Source organism: Periplaneta americana, chromosome 4 (genome assembly GCF_040183065.1).
Source record: "Periplaneta americana isolate PAMFEO1 chromosome 4, P.americana_PAMFEO1_priV1, whole genome shotgun sequence".
In the NCBI taxonomy this organism is placed as follows: domain Eukaryota; kingdom Metazoa; phylum Arthropoda; class Insecta; order Blattodea; family Blattidae; genus Periplaneta; species Periplaneta americana.
The window spans coordinates 62,347,754-62,366,448 of NC_091120.1; the positions used below are offsets into that span (position 1 = coordinate 62,347,754).

The 18,695-nt window shown below is 35.5% G+C and overlaps 1 protein-coding gene, 1 long non-coding RNA gene and 1 pseudogene across 5 annotated transcripts in view; 2 read left to right on the plus strand and 1 right to left on the minus strand.

The window, feature by feature from the left end:
- The window catches only part of LOC138697839 (atrial natriuretic peptide receptor 1-like), a 2,249,689-nt gene that overhangs the window by 1,249,618 nt on the left and 981,376 nt on the right, over positions 1 to 18,695 (plus strand). The gene's annotated exons all lie outside the window — the stretch shown is intronic.
- Positions 1 to 18,695, minus strand: part of LOC138697842 (uncharacterized) — a 434,418-nt gene that overhangs the window by 166,560 nt on the left and 249,163 nt on the right. The window lies entirely within an intron of this gene.
- LOC138698754 (DNA primase small subunit pseudogene) lies at positions 8,574 to 9,560 on the plus strand (annotated as a pseudogene).

Here is an 18,695-nt window from a genome sequence, read left to right on the forward strand (position 1 = left end):
AATAATAATAATAATAATAATAATAATAATAATACTTGTTTTGTTTGATTCTTCTTCTCTTTCTTGTTTTGTTTCTTTCGGCCTTCGTTCCTAAGGTTTGTTTATTCGTTCATTTCGTATATAGACCTATTTCGTTTTTGTTAAGTTCTTTTTTCTTTTGTTTCTAATTTTATTCATTTTTTGTTTTGTATGTTTGCCTCTATTTTCCTTTGATTATTTCGTTTCTTCTTCCTTTCGTCTAGGATTATTGCCTTTATGTTCTTTTGTTTAGTTTACTCGACTAATTTGTTTATCCATTTTTAATCCTTCTTTCTTATTCTCTTCCTTTCTTCGCGCTTTTATCCTTTTGATTTTTCGCCCTATAGACATATTCTTCTTTCTTATATGTTTGCATAACTTTCTTTCTTAACATTTATTTATTGACTCTCACACCCTTTTCTTTCAATTCAGTGTATTTCAATGATATGTCTCTTCCTGCAAGTCACGAACACGAGTTGAATCCCTAGAATACTTCACATTCTTTAGCGCTTAAATAGAATGAAAGTGAACACAGCACATCCTGTTGACAGTAAAGCTAATGAATTGTACTAGGCACGAAATATATCTAGAAAGTTCTGTCTATTTAGTCATTGGCGCTTGCTGATTACCATTTAAGTGTTTTTTTATTCATGTCAAAAATCAGTAACGCTCTAATTACATCGGATTTCAAAAATAATTTGAAATAATAATAAAATACAATAAAATTGAAGAAAATATATAACAGTTGTATGCGCACTATGTTTGTTCAGCTTCTTTATTCATCATACATGTTTCGGGGATTGCATCCCTATCATCAGTGATATCAAGAAAGAGCGAATTCGGATTTTTTATCTGTGACATGATGTGAACTGAATGAGTCACGCAGGAGTACAGATCAAACTCATGACATCACTGACAATGGGGATGCAATCCTCGAAACATTTATGATAAATAAAGGAGCTTAACAGATATAGTGCTCATACAACTGTTATATATTTTCTTCAGTTTTATTGTATTTTATCAGTTTTAATGAACACTGTTACAAATTTTGACCGAAAACGTGTATTTTATTATTAAATCTAAAATAATATCTATATTTTCGTTTTTTTAAGAAACATTTATGGAAAAGCACAATGTAATTGGCTTCCTGGTGGTTTTTTAAAAATACGTATCAATTTATTTCACTGAACTGAACTGCATTAAACGAAGAACCAATTTCTACAAAAGTTAACACTAGTTGGATCTATTAACTTCTTGAAGTTCATATTGAGAGATAAATCACAAATATTACTACTGTAATTATCTTGCGATATTATAATTTCTTTTGAGATATTTGAAACTCTCAGGGTGGTTGGATTTAATGTAGCTTTTCAATATTTGAATCATATGCTGAAATGAAAAGTAGGCAGATCTTGAAAGCTTGTTATGGAACAGGTAAAATGATATGAAGCACTATAAACATTTCAAAATAAAATATTATTATTGTTATTTTCAATACATGAAATACATAGTTTAAGAATTTGATTAGTATGTCTTTTAGCGTGTCTGTATATTTCAAATTCTCAACACAGAGATCAATTTCAGAACACACTCACTATTTGACTCCACATTACCACAAACAAATACACCCTTACAACAGGCAGCGATATCAAGATGCCGCTATGATCCAGGAGGCTCTGACGATGGTGTATAACTTTACACCGAAACAACTATAAGCCACACGTGCTTTAATAATTAACACTAGTAAGTGCTCATTTATCAATATTTTGTAATAAAGTGTTAAAAGTAGTGTACGCAAGATTTAAGATGGAGTTCTTATTTATTTATCATAATAATTATTTTAAAATTAATGCGGTAGTAATAGTTGTAGCAGTAATAATTTATTTAACGACATCTTCAACTGCAGGGGTTATTAAGAACCGAAATTAAACCTGGTCGAGAAATGGGCAAAAATTTATCTGGAGTCTTGTTTCAGAAACACGAATTTCACGAGTCGTAAATGTATGACAGGGGACTCAACTTTTCTTCACTATCGAAGGAAATCCTGCTAAGAATTTTATCGCAATTTAAAATGACATTATGCGTATGCTTTAGCTAATGTTGGCAACATTAATGATCTCTTAGAACAAATACTTTTATTGCACTTTATTATGTTTGGTGTCTCATCGTAGGCGCAAGATTGTCAATAGATGGGTTTAGGCCTACTCTAAATTTTCGAGGTAGTTCTTGAAATTTCGCGAAACGCCTAACTGTAAAATTTTGTTCAAAAGACTAATTAAGGGGGCTGAAACTGGCTCATTGCTGGCAGGGAAGCTTAGAGCGAAACCCGATTCTTTGTTCGTTGTCTATATTTTAATCTTATTAGTAGTAGGTGTGGCACTGCCTGCCATATTTATGTGGCATCTTCTGAATTGCAAATCCACTAATTTGATTCCTTTCTTCGAAGACTCGGGGAAGTTGAAGTGCAGGACGACTTCGATCCACCCTCTCCAAAATACAAGAAAATAAGAACTGGCATTTAAAAGAATTCTATTAATAGTCTGACATCATGAAGGAACCACAATATTTAAAATTGTAAAAGGCTTGTCAGATGTGCAAGCACGTGGAATAATTAGTGCGAGAAAAAATGAATGGATACGAAACTGCAAACACCGCATTCCCTTGCATTAAAAGGGCACATTATGTCTAGGCCAATTTGGTCGGCCCCGTAGCGTTTCTGCGTGCTTTGTGGAGCAGAATTTAGGAATCGACGTTCAGGACGCTTAAACCTCCGCACCACATGCAGCATCACGAGCGAACCCATTGAAGTTAATCGCAAACCATACTAATGATTCCAACCTTTCGCCGCTCTTCTAATGGATTCTATTACACGCTCAGGAATTTGAATGTAGGCTACACACAAATGGAGTCCTTTGTTACTTTTTTTTGTAGCGTATATGTATCGTATGTATTACTCAGTCAAACCTGACGAGCTTTTGTTTCATTACCAGTAATTATAAGTGAATTCTTTGTTTGTTTTACCTACTTTTTTACCGACGTCATAAGTCACTGTGTTGTAAGGTGGTACATAACTTGTAAACCTACAGTAGACAATTTCACATTCAGGGCTTCCCTGGCCGAGCTATCAACTCAATGCAGGACTACCACGGACGCATTAAAAAGCGAGTATAGGACAAGAGACTGATACACAGTTCCGGGAATGGAGGTAATTCTTCATCCACGCCGGGAATCGAGCCGTGGATTTTTTAGTTCAGAAGGACGTACGCTACTCACAAAGATACATAGACTGATTATATTATATGAATTACGTGTCTTTATTCACACTACAAATGGATAAACACCCGATGGAAGCGGTAACAACAACAACAACAACATAATAATAATAATAATAATAATAATAATAATAATAATAATAATAATAATAATTTATTATGAACACCATAATAAAAATAAGCTTCCTAAGTATATATATATATATATATATATATATATATACATACATACACAGGGTGTTTAAAAAATACGGTTAATAATTTCAGGTATGTATTTCCCACATGTAGACAATCAAAATAGTTCATTACAACATGTGTCCGGAAATGCTTTATTTCCGAGTTATGGCCTTCACAACATTGAAATTCACCGGAACGTTTTTCTTTCCGCAGGTCGTTGCCGTCAAAGGAGACATTAAGAGGGCACTCTGACAGTTCATTCCGAGGCGAAGGTTACATTCGGTGTTGTTACTTGTCAACAATTTGACGCTGAAACGTGTGTTCAGGTTACTGCCCAGCGACAGTCCTGTTGATTTGAATACATGTCGCACAGTCTAACGCCTACACTACTGTCAGAGTGCCCTCTTAATGTCTCCTTTGACGGCAACGACCTGCGGAAAGAAAAACGTTCCGGTGAATTTCAATGTTGTGAAGGCCATAACTCGGAAATGAAGCATTTCCGGACACATGTTGTAATGAACTATTTTGATTGTCTACATGTGGGAAATACATACCTGAAATTATGCCCCGTATTTTTGAAACACTCTGTATATACATCTAACTCAACTTTGTAATGGAAAGTATGTACCGTAAAAGACAGAGACAGAAAATAACTGGATCCTTTTCGAGATTGGTTTATATAATACCCTCATATAATTCTGACCCAAACTTGTAATGGAAAATATGCAGCATTAGAGACGGACAATAACTAGGTCCTTCTTGGATTATATAATACCCATATATAATTCTCATCCAACTTTGTAATGGAAAGTATTCAGCATAAGAGACAGACAATAAGTGGGTCCTTTTTGAGATTGGTTTATATAATACCCATATATAAATCTAACCCAGCTTTGTAATGGAAAGTATGCAGCATAAGAGACAGACAATAACTGGGTGCCTTTTGAGATTGGTTTATATAATACCCATATATAATTCCAACCAAACTTTGTAATGGAAAGTATGCAGCATTAGAGACAGACAATAACTAGATCCTTTTTGGTTTATATAATACTCATATATAATTCTAACCCAACTTTGTTACGGAAAGTCTGCAGCACAAGAGACAGACTGGGTCCTTTTTGAGATTGGTTTATATTATAATACCCATATATAATTCCAACCAAACTTTGTAATGGAAAGTATGCAGCATAAGAGACAGACAGTAATTAGGTCCTGTTTGGTTTATATAATACCCATATATAATCCTAACCCAGCTATACAATGGAATGTATGCAGCATGGGAGACAGACAGTAATTAGGTCCTGTTTGGTTTATATAATGCCCATATATAATCCTAACCCAACTTTGTAATGGAAAGTATGCAGCATAAGAGACAGACAGTAATTAGGTCCTGTTTTATTTATGTAATGCCAATATATAATCCTAACCCAACTTTGTAATGGAAAGTATGCAGCATAAGAGACAGACGTAATTAGGTCCTGTTTGGTTTCTATAATACCCATATATAATCCTAACCAAACTTTGTAATGGAAAGTATGCAGCATAAAAGACAGACAGTAATTAGGTCCTGTTTGGTTTATATAATACCCATATACAGTATAATCCTAACCCAGCTATACAATGGAATGTATGCAGCATAAGAGACAGACAATAACTTGGTCCTTTTTTGTTCATATAATACCCATATATAATTCTAACCCAACTTTGTAATGGAATGTATGCAGCATAAGAGACAGACAGTAATTAGGTCCTGTTTGGTTTATATATTAGCCATATATAATCCTAACCCAGCTATACAATGATGTATGCAGCATAAGAGACAGACAGTAACTTGGTCCTTTTTTGTTCATATAATACCCAAATATAATTCTAACCCAACTTTGTAATGGAATGTATGCAGCATAAGAGACAGACAGTAATTAGGTTCAGTTTGGTTTATATTATAGCCATATATAATTCTAACCCAGCTATACAATGAAATGCATGCAGCATAAGAGACAGACAGTAATTAGGTCCTGTTTGGTTTATATAATAGCCATATATAATCCTAACCCAGCTATACAATGAAATCTATGGAGCATAAGAGACAGACAGTAACTTGGTCCTTTTTTGTTCATATAATACCCATATATAATTATAACCCAACTTTGTAATGGAATGTATGCAGCATAAGGGACAGACAGTAATTAGGTCCTGTTTAATTTGTATAATACCCATATATAATCCTAACACAGCTATACAATGGAATGTATGCAGCATAAGAGACAGACAGTAATTAGGTCCTGTTTGGTTTCTATAATACCCATATATAATCCTAACTCAGCTATACAATGGAAAATATGCAGCATATGAGACAGGCAGTAATCAGGTCCTGTTTGGTTTCTATAATACCCATATATAATCCTAACCCAACTTTGTAATGGGAAGTATGCAGCATAAGAGATAGACAGTAATTAGGTCCTGTTTGATGTATATAATACCCATATATAATCCTAACCCAGCTATACCATGGAAAGTATGCAGCATAAGAGACAGACAGTAATTAGGTCCTGTTTGGTTTATATAATACCCATATTTAATCCTAACCCAACTATACAATGGAATGTATGCAGCATGGGAGACAGACAGTAATTAGGTCCTGTTTGGTTTATATAATGCCCATATATAATCCTAACCCAACTTTGTAAGGGAAAGTATGCAGCATAAGAGACAGACAGTAATTAGGTCCTGTTTTATTTATGTAATGCCAATATATAATCCTAACCCAACTTTGTAATGGAAAGTATGCAGCATAAGAGACAGACGTAATAAGGGCCTATTTGGTTTCTATAATACCCATATATAATCCTAACCCAACTTTGTAATGGAAAGTATGCAGCATAAGAGACAGACAGTAATTTGGTCCTGTTTGGTTTATATAATACTCATATACAGTATAATCCTAACCCAGCTATACAATGGATTGTATGCAGCATAAGAGACAGACAATAACTTGGTCCTTTTTTGTTCATATAATACCCATATATAATTCTAACCCAACTTTGTAATGGAATGTATGCAGCATAAGAGACAGACAGTAATTAGGTCCTGTTTGGTTTATATAATAGCCATATGTAATCCTAACCCAGCTATACAATGAAATGTATGCAGCATAAGAGACAGACAGTAACTTGGTCCTTTTTTGTTCATATAATACCCATATATAATTCTAACCAAACTTTGTAATGGAATGTATGCAGCATAAGAGACAGACAGTAATTAGGTCCTGTTTGGTTTATATAATAGCCACATATAATCCTAACCCAGCTATACAAGAAATGTATGCAGCATAAGAGACAGACAGTAATTAGGTCCTGTTTGGTTTATATAATAGCCATATATAATCCTAACCCAGCTATACAATGAAATGTATGGAGCATAAGAGACAGACAGTAACTTGGTCCTTTTTTGTTCATATAATACCCATATATATAATTATAACCCAACTTTGTAATGGAATGTATGCAGCATAAGAGACAGACAGTAATTAGGTCCTGTTTGATTTGTATAATACCCATATATAATCCTAACCCAGCTATACAATGGAATGTATGCAGCATAAGAGACAGACAGTAATTAGGTCCTGTTTGGTTTCTATAATACCCATATATAATCCTAACCCAGCTATACAATGGAAAGTATGCAGCATAAGAGACAGGCAGTAATTAGGTCCTGTTTGGTTTCTATAATACCTATATATAATCCTAACCCAACTTTGTAATGGGAAGTATGCAGCATAAGAGATACAGTAATTAGGTCCTGTTTCATGTATATAATACCCATATATAATCCTAACCCAGCTATACCATGGAAAGTATGCAGCATAAGAGACAGACAGTAATTAGGTCCTGTTTGGTTTATATAATACCCATATATAATCCTAACCCAGCTATACAATGGAATGTATGCAGCATAAGAGACAGACAGTAATTAGGTCCTGTTTGGTTTATATAATACCCATATATAATCCTAACCCTGCTATACAATGGAATGTATGCAGCATAAGAGACAGACAGTAATTAGGTCCTGTTTGGTTTATATAACGCCCATATATAATCCTAACCCAACTTTGTAATGGAAAGTATGCAGCATAACAGACAGACAATAATAATTAGATCCTTAATGAGATTGGTATACGAGTATATATATATATATATATATATATATATATATATATATATATATATATATATATAGACACATATACATATACACACATAAAGATTGAACTGTAAGTAATGTCATTAATTTCAGTGGGTTATTCTTTGAGATATTTTAAACAAAACTGATCTTGCTTCCTTATCGAGATATAAATTATTATATGCGAAATATTTCTTACGCGTTTTAGAAATTCAATTCCCAATACGCTCAGTCAATTTAAGAGAGCAGTATATTATTGTAAGAAATGATTGAAAGAATTTTAGTTTTGTCCTTTAAATGTGCAGAAATTTGATGTGAACAAATGTAAAACTGTAAAGTGTCTTTGCAGAATGAAAAGTTACATTTGCTCGGATGAAAATTTTCGTGCACATTCAAAGCACAACACTGAAATTCTTTCAATAATTTGTCATAATGCAGTGCTCCCTTAAATTCAGTAAGCTTACTGCTGGGAATTAAATCACTTGCTTTCCCAAATCATGCTACGAAATGAGTGATATAAAACAATTTTTATCTCCAAAAGGAAGCAAAAACGAGCGAAATTGCAGTAAACTTTTTTGTTTGAAATATCTCAGAGTAACCCCTTGAAATAATGACATTACTACGATTCACGCTGTATATTAGTAGTTAATGTTAATATTGTCTCAATAATAACATATGATATAATAGTAATTTATAAAGGGAAACCAAAACTAGGTAGGATACACAAATCAATTTTAGGCCTAAGACCCGTACTTACAACTTATGAGTGAGAATTCAGAGCAATAATACAAAAAAGAAACTAAGCAGATAAATGAAACAACAGACATGAAGATATGAAGAAGAATTACACAGAAATCACTAAGTGATAAAATCAAAAGCAACATAATTAGGCAAAAATGCAAAAGTAAACTTGGAAATAACTGTATAATGGATAGGAAAATTAAATGTTTTGAACATATTGATCATATGGAGAACACTAGTTCAGAGATGAGAATTAGAGATTGGGAACCAAACGGAAAGAGAATCTTAGGACGCCCAGAAATTAGATGGAAAGATACGCTAACACAGCATTGATGAATGTATGCAACAAGCTGCAGACTTAATGCGAAAGGAAGAACAAAAAGATAATGTTACACAGTCTCTGCTATGACTCAGACGGGGCGCGTCAATATTGTAAATTAGTGTGTCCCGAAGCACAAAAGAATAATTGTGTTAAATATCATTTTATTACACTCCGGTTTCTAAATGGATAATACGGCGTGTGACGAGTTTAATCCAGATTCTTTGCCTGATCTTCGGTCCTTACATTATAAGCGGCTTTTTCTGTATGGGCCTTATTACAGATGGCTGAGTTACGAATATGTGGAAAGTAACTTTGATCAGAGGGAATTTTCATTCACACTGACTGATGAGATTTATATAAGATTGCAATCCTTTGCAAATCGGGAAGAAATGGAAAATGAAATGCATAAAAGAATTCCATACAAGATTGATATCGGAGCAATTTATTCACACAGGCCTAAAGAACATACGTAGAACACTGTCATCATTTCATCCTATGGAGAAGGAACTAGTGTTTGATGTAGATTTGACAGACTATGATGAAGTCCGTTCATGTTGCCGTGGAGCTGACGTATGTGTTAAATGTTGATGCTTCATGGGCATTGTCGCAATGTACTGGATACAGCACTTAGAGAAGTTTTTGACTTTGAACATTATTTATTGTGGGACTTTTCTGGACGTCGAGGTGTCCATTGTTGGGTGTGTGATGAAATTGCCCGTACATTGGATGTTAGAGCAAGAACAGTTGTTGCAGAATATTTACAACTTATTACTGGTGGAGAGAATCGAGTCAAAGAAGATTGTTCTCTCAGGAGACAAATTGCATACTTCAGTCAAACGAGCAGCTGACATAATTGAAAAAACAATTCATAAGTATGTGTGTAGAGAAACAAGACATAATAGAAACCCCAGAGGCAATGCAGAAGCCTTTGAGCCTGGTTCCAGATGAGTCATTGAGACAAGAGCTGGAGAAAGAATTAAAGAAATATTCCATATCAAATATGCGATGGGATGCAGTAGTTGCATATGTTAAAGACCTAAGAGCGAGGGACAACTGAAACGAAGACGCCAGTTTCTATTAGAAGAAATAATGTTGCAATAGGCCTATCCTCGACTTGATATTAATGTCACCGAAGGACTCGATCACTTGTTGAAGTCTTCATTTCGTATCCATCCTAAAACTGGAAAAGTGTGCATTCCATTCAATCCTCGAGCTGCTGATAAGTTCAATCCCACTGCAGTCCTCCTATAACTAAATTAATAGAAGAGGTCAGTGAATTTGAAGCAAAGACTTGAAGCTGTAGTCGGGTGGTCCAGTGTTAGGAAGATATTTTTCTTTTATATAAGCCATAGTATAGCTTCATCTTAGATATTTATCTATTTCTTTGAGGTGTTTAACCTACGCGTCGGGGATCAGCGACGCGTGTAATAGGCACTTTGTTCACGCAGTCTGGCAGGCGCCTATCGCACTTAAAACCAGTAGACGCGAGGTAGGTTACTGAACTTTAGCATAGCATAGCATAGGCTTCAGAAGCGGGGGTTTTTTCTTGTCTAGGAACGCGCTTGTAGCGTTGTTGAAGCTAGCAAACAATAGTATCGTCTGGTGAGCGCGTCACCATAGCTAGTATTTAAAAGGACGGCGTACCGAGACGCGTTCTCAGAAGACTACCGGCCAGTGAGCCGATCGCGTGTTTACTCAGAATCTTACCGGCACTTGAGCCGATCGCGTGTTTACTCAGAATATTACCGGCCAGTGAGCCGATCGCGTGTTTACTCAGAATATCACCGGCCAGTGAGCCGATCGCGTGTGTACTCATAATATTACCGGCACTTGTGCCGATCGCGTGATCATACAATTCTCGGTTTTCTAGCCGATCGCGTACGTCGTAAAGTTCTCGGCATTTTGAGCCGATCGAGTTTCTGACATAGTTCCCGGCCATCAAGCCGATCGAAGTGATAAAGTGGAGATTTCGCACTTTTTAGTTTGTGATTTACTCAAAAAAGTGGTAGCAGCGATTTTAAACTGGCGTTAGACAAGATATTTACGTTGCCGAGATCACACGGAAGACAACAGCCAGTATTCCGTCGCTTGGACTCAAGTAAGGGACGTGATCCGAATAAACATACTTAGTGGAACTTTACTCCTTGGTTTCTTTTCGTGTGAATGACAAACATCACATTATATCCTACACCCACAAAACCACAAGGTACCTGAGAAGAGATCACCTCTACCGGGGGACAATATCATTCACCGACGTCCAACTGAGCAGACCGACTTCTGCTCTGCCGGCGACGCGGCAGAAGAAGAAGAGGGCAACCATCGCATATGGCGCAACCAACTCGTGGCACCAGGTAACCGTCGCAGACTAAAGAGATGTCTAGAGATGAAACAAAACGAGTGAAAGATTATAAGAAAACCAGTATGCTGAAGTCCACACCTGTGGTGTAACAGCACGTCTGGCTGCGAAACCAGGTGGGCCGGGTTCGAATTCCGGTCGGAACAAGTTTCCTGGTTGAGGGGTTTTCCGGAGTTTCCCCTCAATCCAATTTGAGCAAATGTTGGCTAACTTTCGGTACTGGACCCGGACTTATTTCACTGGCATTATCACCTTCATCTCATTCAGACGGTAAATAACCTAAGCTGTTGATACGGCGTCGTAAATTACCTACTTAAAAAGTATGCTGAAAGGTATTGTTATATATTAAGAATTTCTTCGCAAACTTGAACAGACCTGGAAAGGAAAAAGACTTGAGGCTAGTGATACGAAAATGGAATTTTGAATATTAACAGCGCCTGAATGGTAGTTTTTGAAGTGAAGATATTATGAAAAAAAAAACAGTAGAAAAAAAACGGTGTAAAACCTACGTGTTTTTCGTGGCTAAGTAGTGGAGATTCGTGTCTCTTTTACAGGGATTAAGCGTTTATTCTTATTTGTACTGTATTTTCTCAAACAGCGGCATTGCGCCATGTGGCCAAATAGAAAGTTCCGCTACGTTTCAATATGTAGTCTTGATTTGAAGTTCTCACAAGGGCAAAAGGATCGAATCCCTGAAATATCGGTACCTCATCTTTACTGAACATATTGATAGTAAGTTTTCACAGCGCTCGATCTTAGACATGTTCATATCGTAGGGATGTTTCCCACTGGAGTAACTCCCAACCTCAACTGAATTGAAATTGAGTTGTGGTTGCAGCATAATTGCATTGAAAATTTATGTCTGTTCCCATCAGAGCAAATTTCAGTTTAGTAACTTCATGTTCGGTATAATCTTTAGCTAGTACTCACGCCATTTTGTACATACAAACAGCAATCGTTAACTGCAGTCACAAAAACACACAACACACCCAGTTGTTATCAACTAAGTTGATAGATAACTGAAGTCTCAGTTGAGTTGAGATTGAAAGAGTTGGAACGTATGCATTTTGTTTGCATTGCGGTTTTAATTTCAACTGTGGTTGTGTTGAAGTATAGTTGAGTTTCGGTTGAGAGTTGCTCCAGTGAGAAACTTCTCCTTACTCATTCTTTCTCGAATGACCGTTCAGCATAGACGAATTAACGCCAAAATTAAATTTTTCGGTTTCTAAAGACAATTGCGATAAACTTTAATGGACGTATGGACATTATCACTGAATTAAATCTAACATTATATAAGATTGTCATTTTCATCCAATGAGACATGTTGCTGATTAAAGTATCTATGCGAGCTGGAAAGTTAGAAGATCATTCGCTACATACCCTCTGTTCCTCGATCAAATAAGAAGCGGAAACTTCGCAGTCGTCTGAATTTGAAATCACGACTTTACTTTTGACGTAAATACGTCTGTAAGTTCGGTTCAGTACTAGGGTGCCAGGGAGTCCACGGACACATTTTAAGACCAGTTTTGTCACGCTTATAATTTCTAAACTACACAACATATTCCAATGAAGTGAACGGTGATCGACAGAGGAGGGATAAGTGTATCCAGCATGATCTTGCGTTTGAGCGGGTGACGTCACTAGCGATACGCGGTGAGGGAGTAGTTGAGGCACGAATTGGCGAGTTTCACGGCAGCCAAGACCATGTAACACGATAATTGAACCAATAGAACGTTCGTAGTGGTGTCAAACGATTCGTAACGAATCTCAATTGGGCAATAATGCCAGTTGACTAGTTAAATTGGTAAAAGTCGAGCGTGAAGTTAAGTGAAGAGAGAAAATTCACAATGTCGAGGCATATGCAGCGCGAATTGGAGCGGGTGCATAAGCATCGAGTAGCAAACGATATAGCACTATGGTTACTGTAGCAACTGACATGTTTATTCTCAATGCATGTAAGATGTCGACCTGTTATAATAAGATTATATTTAACTACTAAACGTAAGTACATATCTTCATGTACCTTACATTCATCATCCCATCCCGAGGGACGTATTCACGCATAAAACTTACGGCTGTCCTATACAGGCTATCTCTATTTGTTTTCGTCATGTTACGACTAAACTTCGAGGCACATTTACTCTGAAGTTAAGTACACACACAATAATACAGTGTTTACAAAGCAACTGGAAAGGTATTCTTCTCCCCTGATACACACATCATGTTAGATGGAGCTGTTCTAATGCAGACAGAATAATCAACCAGCCAACCAACTAACCAATAACATGACGCGACACATAACCCAACTTATACATTTTGCTTTAAGTATCGCACCAAAAGAGGTGTTTGCCTTGTTAGGTTTTCAGATCAAACATGAGGAGGTCAGCCTCTAATAATGCGAAATCATAATACAAATATTATACAGGGACATCATTTTATTTTTACTTCAATTTCTATTGTACCTGAGGTTTCGAATGTACTTCACTCCCTCTCCTTCTCTAGTAAACTTTCACCCGTCTTCCACATAGAACCAAGGCCGCAAATGCAGTCAAAGTCGTCTTACGGCCATAGTAAACAGTAATGAGTGAGTGAGTATAGTACGTTCCAGAAATATGGTCGCATTTTCCAGTGAAGAAAGAGCATTCATTAGTGAATCATATTTTCGCACAGGTACTGTGTGTCCGTTTGATTATGTCGCATCCCAGTTTCCCCCATCCGTTTCTGGTGGCCCCTTTGTAAAGGCTAGTGGCTGGGCTGTCTTAGCTCTTTTCTAAAAACATTTGCTGTTAGGAATTGGACATCCACGTAATATTGTACTAATGTTTAAAATAATTTAAATAAAAGCTCCTCGTTAAGTAAATAACTGTCACGTAATTTATCACCTTTCTACGACCCTGCGACTTAACCACTTTGAAGGGGAGTAGATAACATGTCCGAGTGAATTTATCTGTGCGGATCGAACAGAAGCGAAGATTGAATTTATTTCAAGAGGCGCAAGAGGATTATGGCACCCCCATTTCTCCTGATTTGAGTGTTTTTCATTATTTCTTTTAAGATTACTGTAAAATGATTGTTTACTAAAGATCCTACAACAATAGAAAAATTACAAAATTGCATTTCAGAACCACTACATTAAATTCAGAAAATATGCTTATACACGTTTTCTATAATATTCACAAAGAACTGAGGTCTGTATCGAAATGAACGGCCACCATTTTCAAAACTTTGTTTGAATTTGCATATTTTGATTTTTTTTTTTTCATTTAAATGCACTCTCCATATTTTATGCTAATGTGCTGTAGACAGTATACTATACACTACATAATGAATATGTCCGTCTGGATAGTTAAGTTAGTAAGTAAAATACTTACTGTTAATACTGTACTGTTTTTGATTAAATAAAAATCGAGGGAAAATTATCATATCAAAATCGTAATATTCCCTAGTTTACGTAAATGTATACACTATTTTTCTTCCGTCCTATAGCTAGTAAAGTGACTTGTTTGTATTTTGCATTAGTATCATCAAATTTCTATCGTGGAAGGAGGAAACAAGGAGTGTTTCCAGTTCTTAACCTTCAATTCACAGGTATAGAAAAGTTAATATTAGAAATGTTAGTAAAAAGAAAATGATGTCCCGCTATAAAAACAACAGAAATTATTAGATTAAGTGGTTAGCGCAATTTTGGTCTTCTGAAAGAAAAATGTTTGAATTCACCTAAACTATAATTCTTCTAATTGAAACTACAGCCCATCGACATTTCAATATAATAATTTTTAATGTTCGACAGGGTGGAGTAGTTTCATTTACCATGTTGCGTTGGCTTATTGAAAGGCTGAATTGTCGCCATGACTTCTTGTATTGAACATACTAATAACGACACTTGCTTAAAAATTTCCTTAAGTTCTAGTAGAATGTTTTGAATGTTAAAATAACGAAAAGTTTATGTAATTCTGTCTGTAACGGTTGAGTTGTTTGTCTGGATGTTGATTGAGCCCAAGTTGAAGGTGAGACCGAAGGTGATAGGGGTTGCATTCTGAGTTTACTTTGTAGTTTTGGTTTCGGTGTGGTTAACGTATGAAATGAACTTTGGACATTGACGATAACTCGCAGTATGTTTATCACCTCAATTTGCACATAGAGCCACATGTTGTGGTCCTTTCTTAGATCAGTCAGCTATAACATGTTCACCCGCGCACTTAACACATTTATTTTGGTGATGACACCCAGTAGACACATGACCAAAAACCTTACATTTGTATCACTGACGTATAAATGGTTAAGGTCGATAGGGTTCAACAGTCATTTTAATGTTAAATAGTTTTGTACATTGATGTAATGATTCACGGGCAGGGGAATTTTCTAAGGTTACAGTCCAAATAAAAAGTTTCGAAGCTTATTTGAAATCAGTTGATTTTGAAGTAAATTGATGAACAGATTGAACTGGGTATTTCAAAACTAGAAATTCTTGTAAATTTCTTCTTCGGAAATTGTAGGTGGCAGTCGTTTAATGATATACTTTAAGGGCCTTTCTGGTGGTGAAATAAACGTATGAAATTTAATGTTTTCAGAAATCAAATGTTTAGTTAATTTGCTGTGGGTCTCTACTGTTTTTGGATGAATTTTTAATCCATCAATAGTAAATGTACATGTGAGGCTAGAGTCACCTGTAACGCTTATAGACTTTTTAATGAAAGACAAATGATTGTTTACCTTTTTTACTACAATTGGTGGTAGTTTAATGAGCCTCGATAAAGACGAAGTCTGGGCTTGGGTATTGAGTAGTGACCTAGGATGTTGTTTCTGATATTGATTTTTATGTTGCTGATACTGTTGCTGCTGATGCTCTTGTTGTTTCTGCTGTATTGATGCTGCTGTTTTTTCTGCTGCTGTTGATGATCTTGTTGTTCCTGCTGATGCTGATGATGATGATGGTGATCTTGTTGTTTCTTCTGCTGATGACGATGATGCTGATGTTCGTCGTTAACGAGAAGATTATCATAATTTTAGAGTGTGTTAAATCGATTAGATAACGGAATGTTCCCACATGTTGATGTTGAGGCACGACTCATCGTAGATTTGCGTTCAGATTTTTTTCGCGATTTCACAAATTGGAATTCTTCTTCAAAATTAGAAGACTCATCTCTCACTATTTTATTGACCTACCTATTTTTAACTCGCTCAGCATATGTTTGACTGCTACCGATATCTGCATATTGTAGTATTTCTTCAAGGTCCAGTGCAACATCACATGAAGTATGCATTCGTGAATTAGATTATAGAACTGATAATGTTTCCGAATTCGTATCAATTTCATGTTCCAATTTTGAAACCATGTTCAATTCCGTGTCATTAGTCTCCAATAAATCAATCAGGGATAACATTATTTACACACACGCAATGGTCAAATGTATATATTTGATGAAATAAAGAAATAAGCACTGTGCAAGCAAAATAGAAAAGGAAAAACAAACAAAAAATACAGAAGACATTGCAACTAGTAGTAAACACTGTTCACTATACACCAGCCATGTCAGAAATGAGACAATGAATGTACAGTATATGTGCGCGGGATCGCCATCTGTGAGAACTGCGTCATGCTCTTATCAGTCCTTAACTGGAGGGGTGTATTCTGCGCTTTGCTCTTATCAGGGGTGTATTCTGCGCTTCAAGCAGGCCTATTGGATTAAATTGACATATGGACATAGAGGGCCTATATAAGAGACTTAGAAGAAGGAAAGGAACACAATTATTGTTAATGTCTATATTTGACAACTGTAGCACAAGAAACATTAGGCTTCTTACTCAGTTATACTTCACAAAGTAGTGATTTGTAAAGAATAATTTATTAACATGATTTTTATACACTATTTGAAGAAAATATAAATATTGCAGTAATTTCGAAACAACAAGAAACGAACACAAGTTTTCATTTTTCTTAGTAGGTACTAATTATTATTTTAAAATGATACCCTTTCATTGTTCGTCAAGTATTATTGGGACCATTGGTACAAGAAAATATTATACTCCCAATTACATGCAGTAGGATAGGACATTGTGTGGTTTTTACTCTGAAATCATTTCCTTTCTATAGGTCAGTATAAATTAACATTAATATTAATAATAATATAAATCAAGCTTAGAATTTAAATTTAGATATAGTTTATTTGGAAAACTTGACAGCAAATACAATATATCAACAAGTTGGGAGCGTTGCTGAAATAAGTTAAAAGCGTAGTTCATAAGCTGTGAAGCGACGACATTCTCTTCATGTCAGGTTAAAAAATGAATTGAATGTTTAAAAATTAATTAACGCAAGTATATTAACATAATATAGTGACGTGAGATGGAAAATTTTCCATTATATATTTTCGAAGAAAGTTTTTCTGCCTTGTAAATAGTTGCTTTCTTCACACCCTTACAATCTCAAGAACCTAGCATGCATTCTTTACTCATCTGCCTAAACTGTCACAACACTATTACCTCGACATGAACTGATGAAAGCCTATCATTTTAAAATAATTATTGTTGGCTGAGGAAAACGTAATAATCATGTTCTATGATTCGCGATTTCTCTCATTCGTTATATCTGTGAATTCTTCACTTTATTTTTCATACTGCATTCACAATCACAGCTCAATCACCACTCATAATGAAACTGTGTTCCTGAAACAAAAGCTGATCTGTTACTGCAGGTACTACACAGCCCTGTCGCGCTCTCCTCCAATCCGATTCACTCCCACCCGGTAGGGGAACAGGAACTGTATAAAAAAAACTTGACACGCTCTTAGAATGGTTCCTCATATCAACTGGTCGTTTCTGATATATTATTGGTGGTTCATTCGCGCGTAATATTTCTGGACGTGGTAACACATACCACGGTATAAGCAGATCAGTGTTGAAAATGAACGTCCATTTAAAAATAATATAGGCCTAATAAATGTAATTATCGCAGAAGTAAAAACTCTGTAAATTATAAATACAAATATAAGTAAATACATATATGAAGTTATAAATTATTCATTAATCATTATGACGCACTCTTAGCAGCGAGTCTGTTGAAAATGGTCTCTACGCGACTGGCTTGATGTGGTGAAAAAGAAAATGTTTCACTTTTAAATTATTGTTAGCATATTAGTCTACTTTGTTAATAGCGTATATTTGGATATGATGATGGCAGGTTCAGGTAATTAGGCTAAATCAGAATCATAAAACTTACGTGAATAACAGTTGCTATCAGACAACACGCCAGTTCCTTATCGAATCAGGTCGTAACACACATCACAATTCATTTTGTAGATTGTAGTGATAAATAATTTACTTTCACATCACAACACCGAACACAATTCACTCCTCTCCCATAATATTTATTATTGGAATATTTGGGTACACACTATATGTAAAAAGTTGTACATAAATTACAATATATGAAGAAAGCTACATAGATACTGTAATTATAATAGATTTATCTGACAATAATAAGATTGCTATAAAAGTTTAGAAAACAATATGTTCTTACTTACAAAAGGCTTTTAAGGAATTCGGAGATTGTTTGTCCACCCTTACATAAGCCCGCCATCGGTCCCTTGTTCTATTTAATATAAATCTAATCCACGTATGAGTAAAA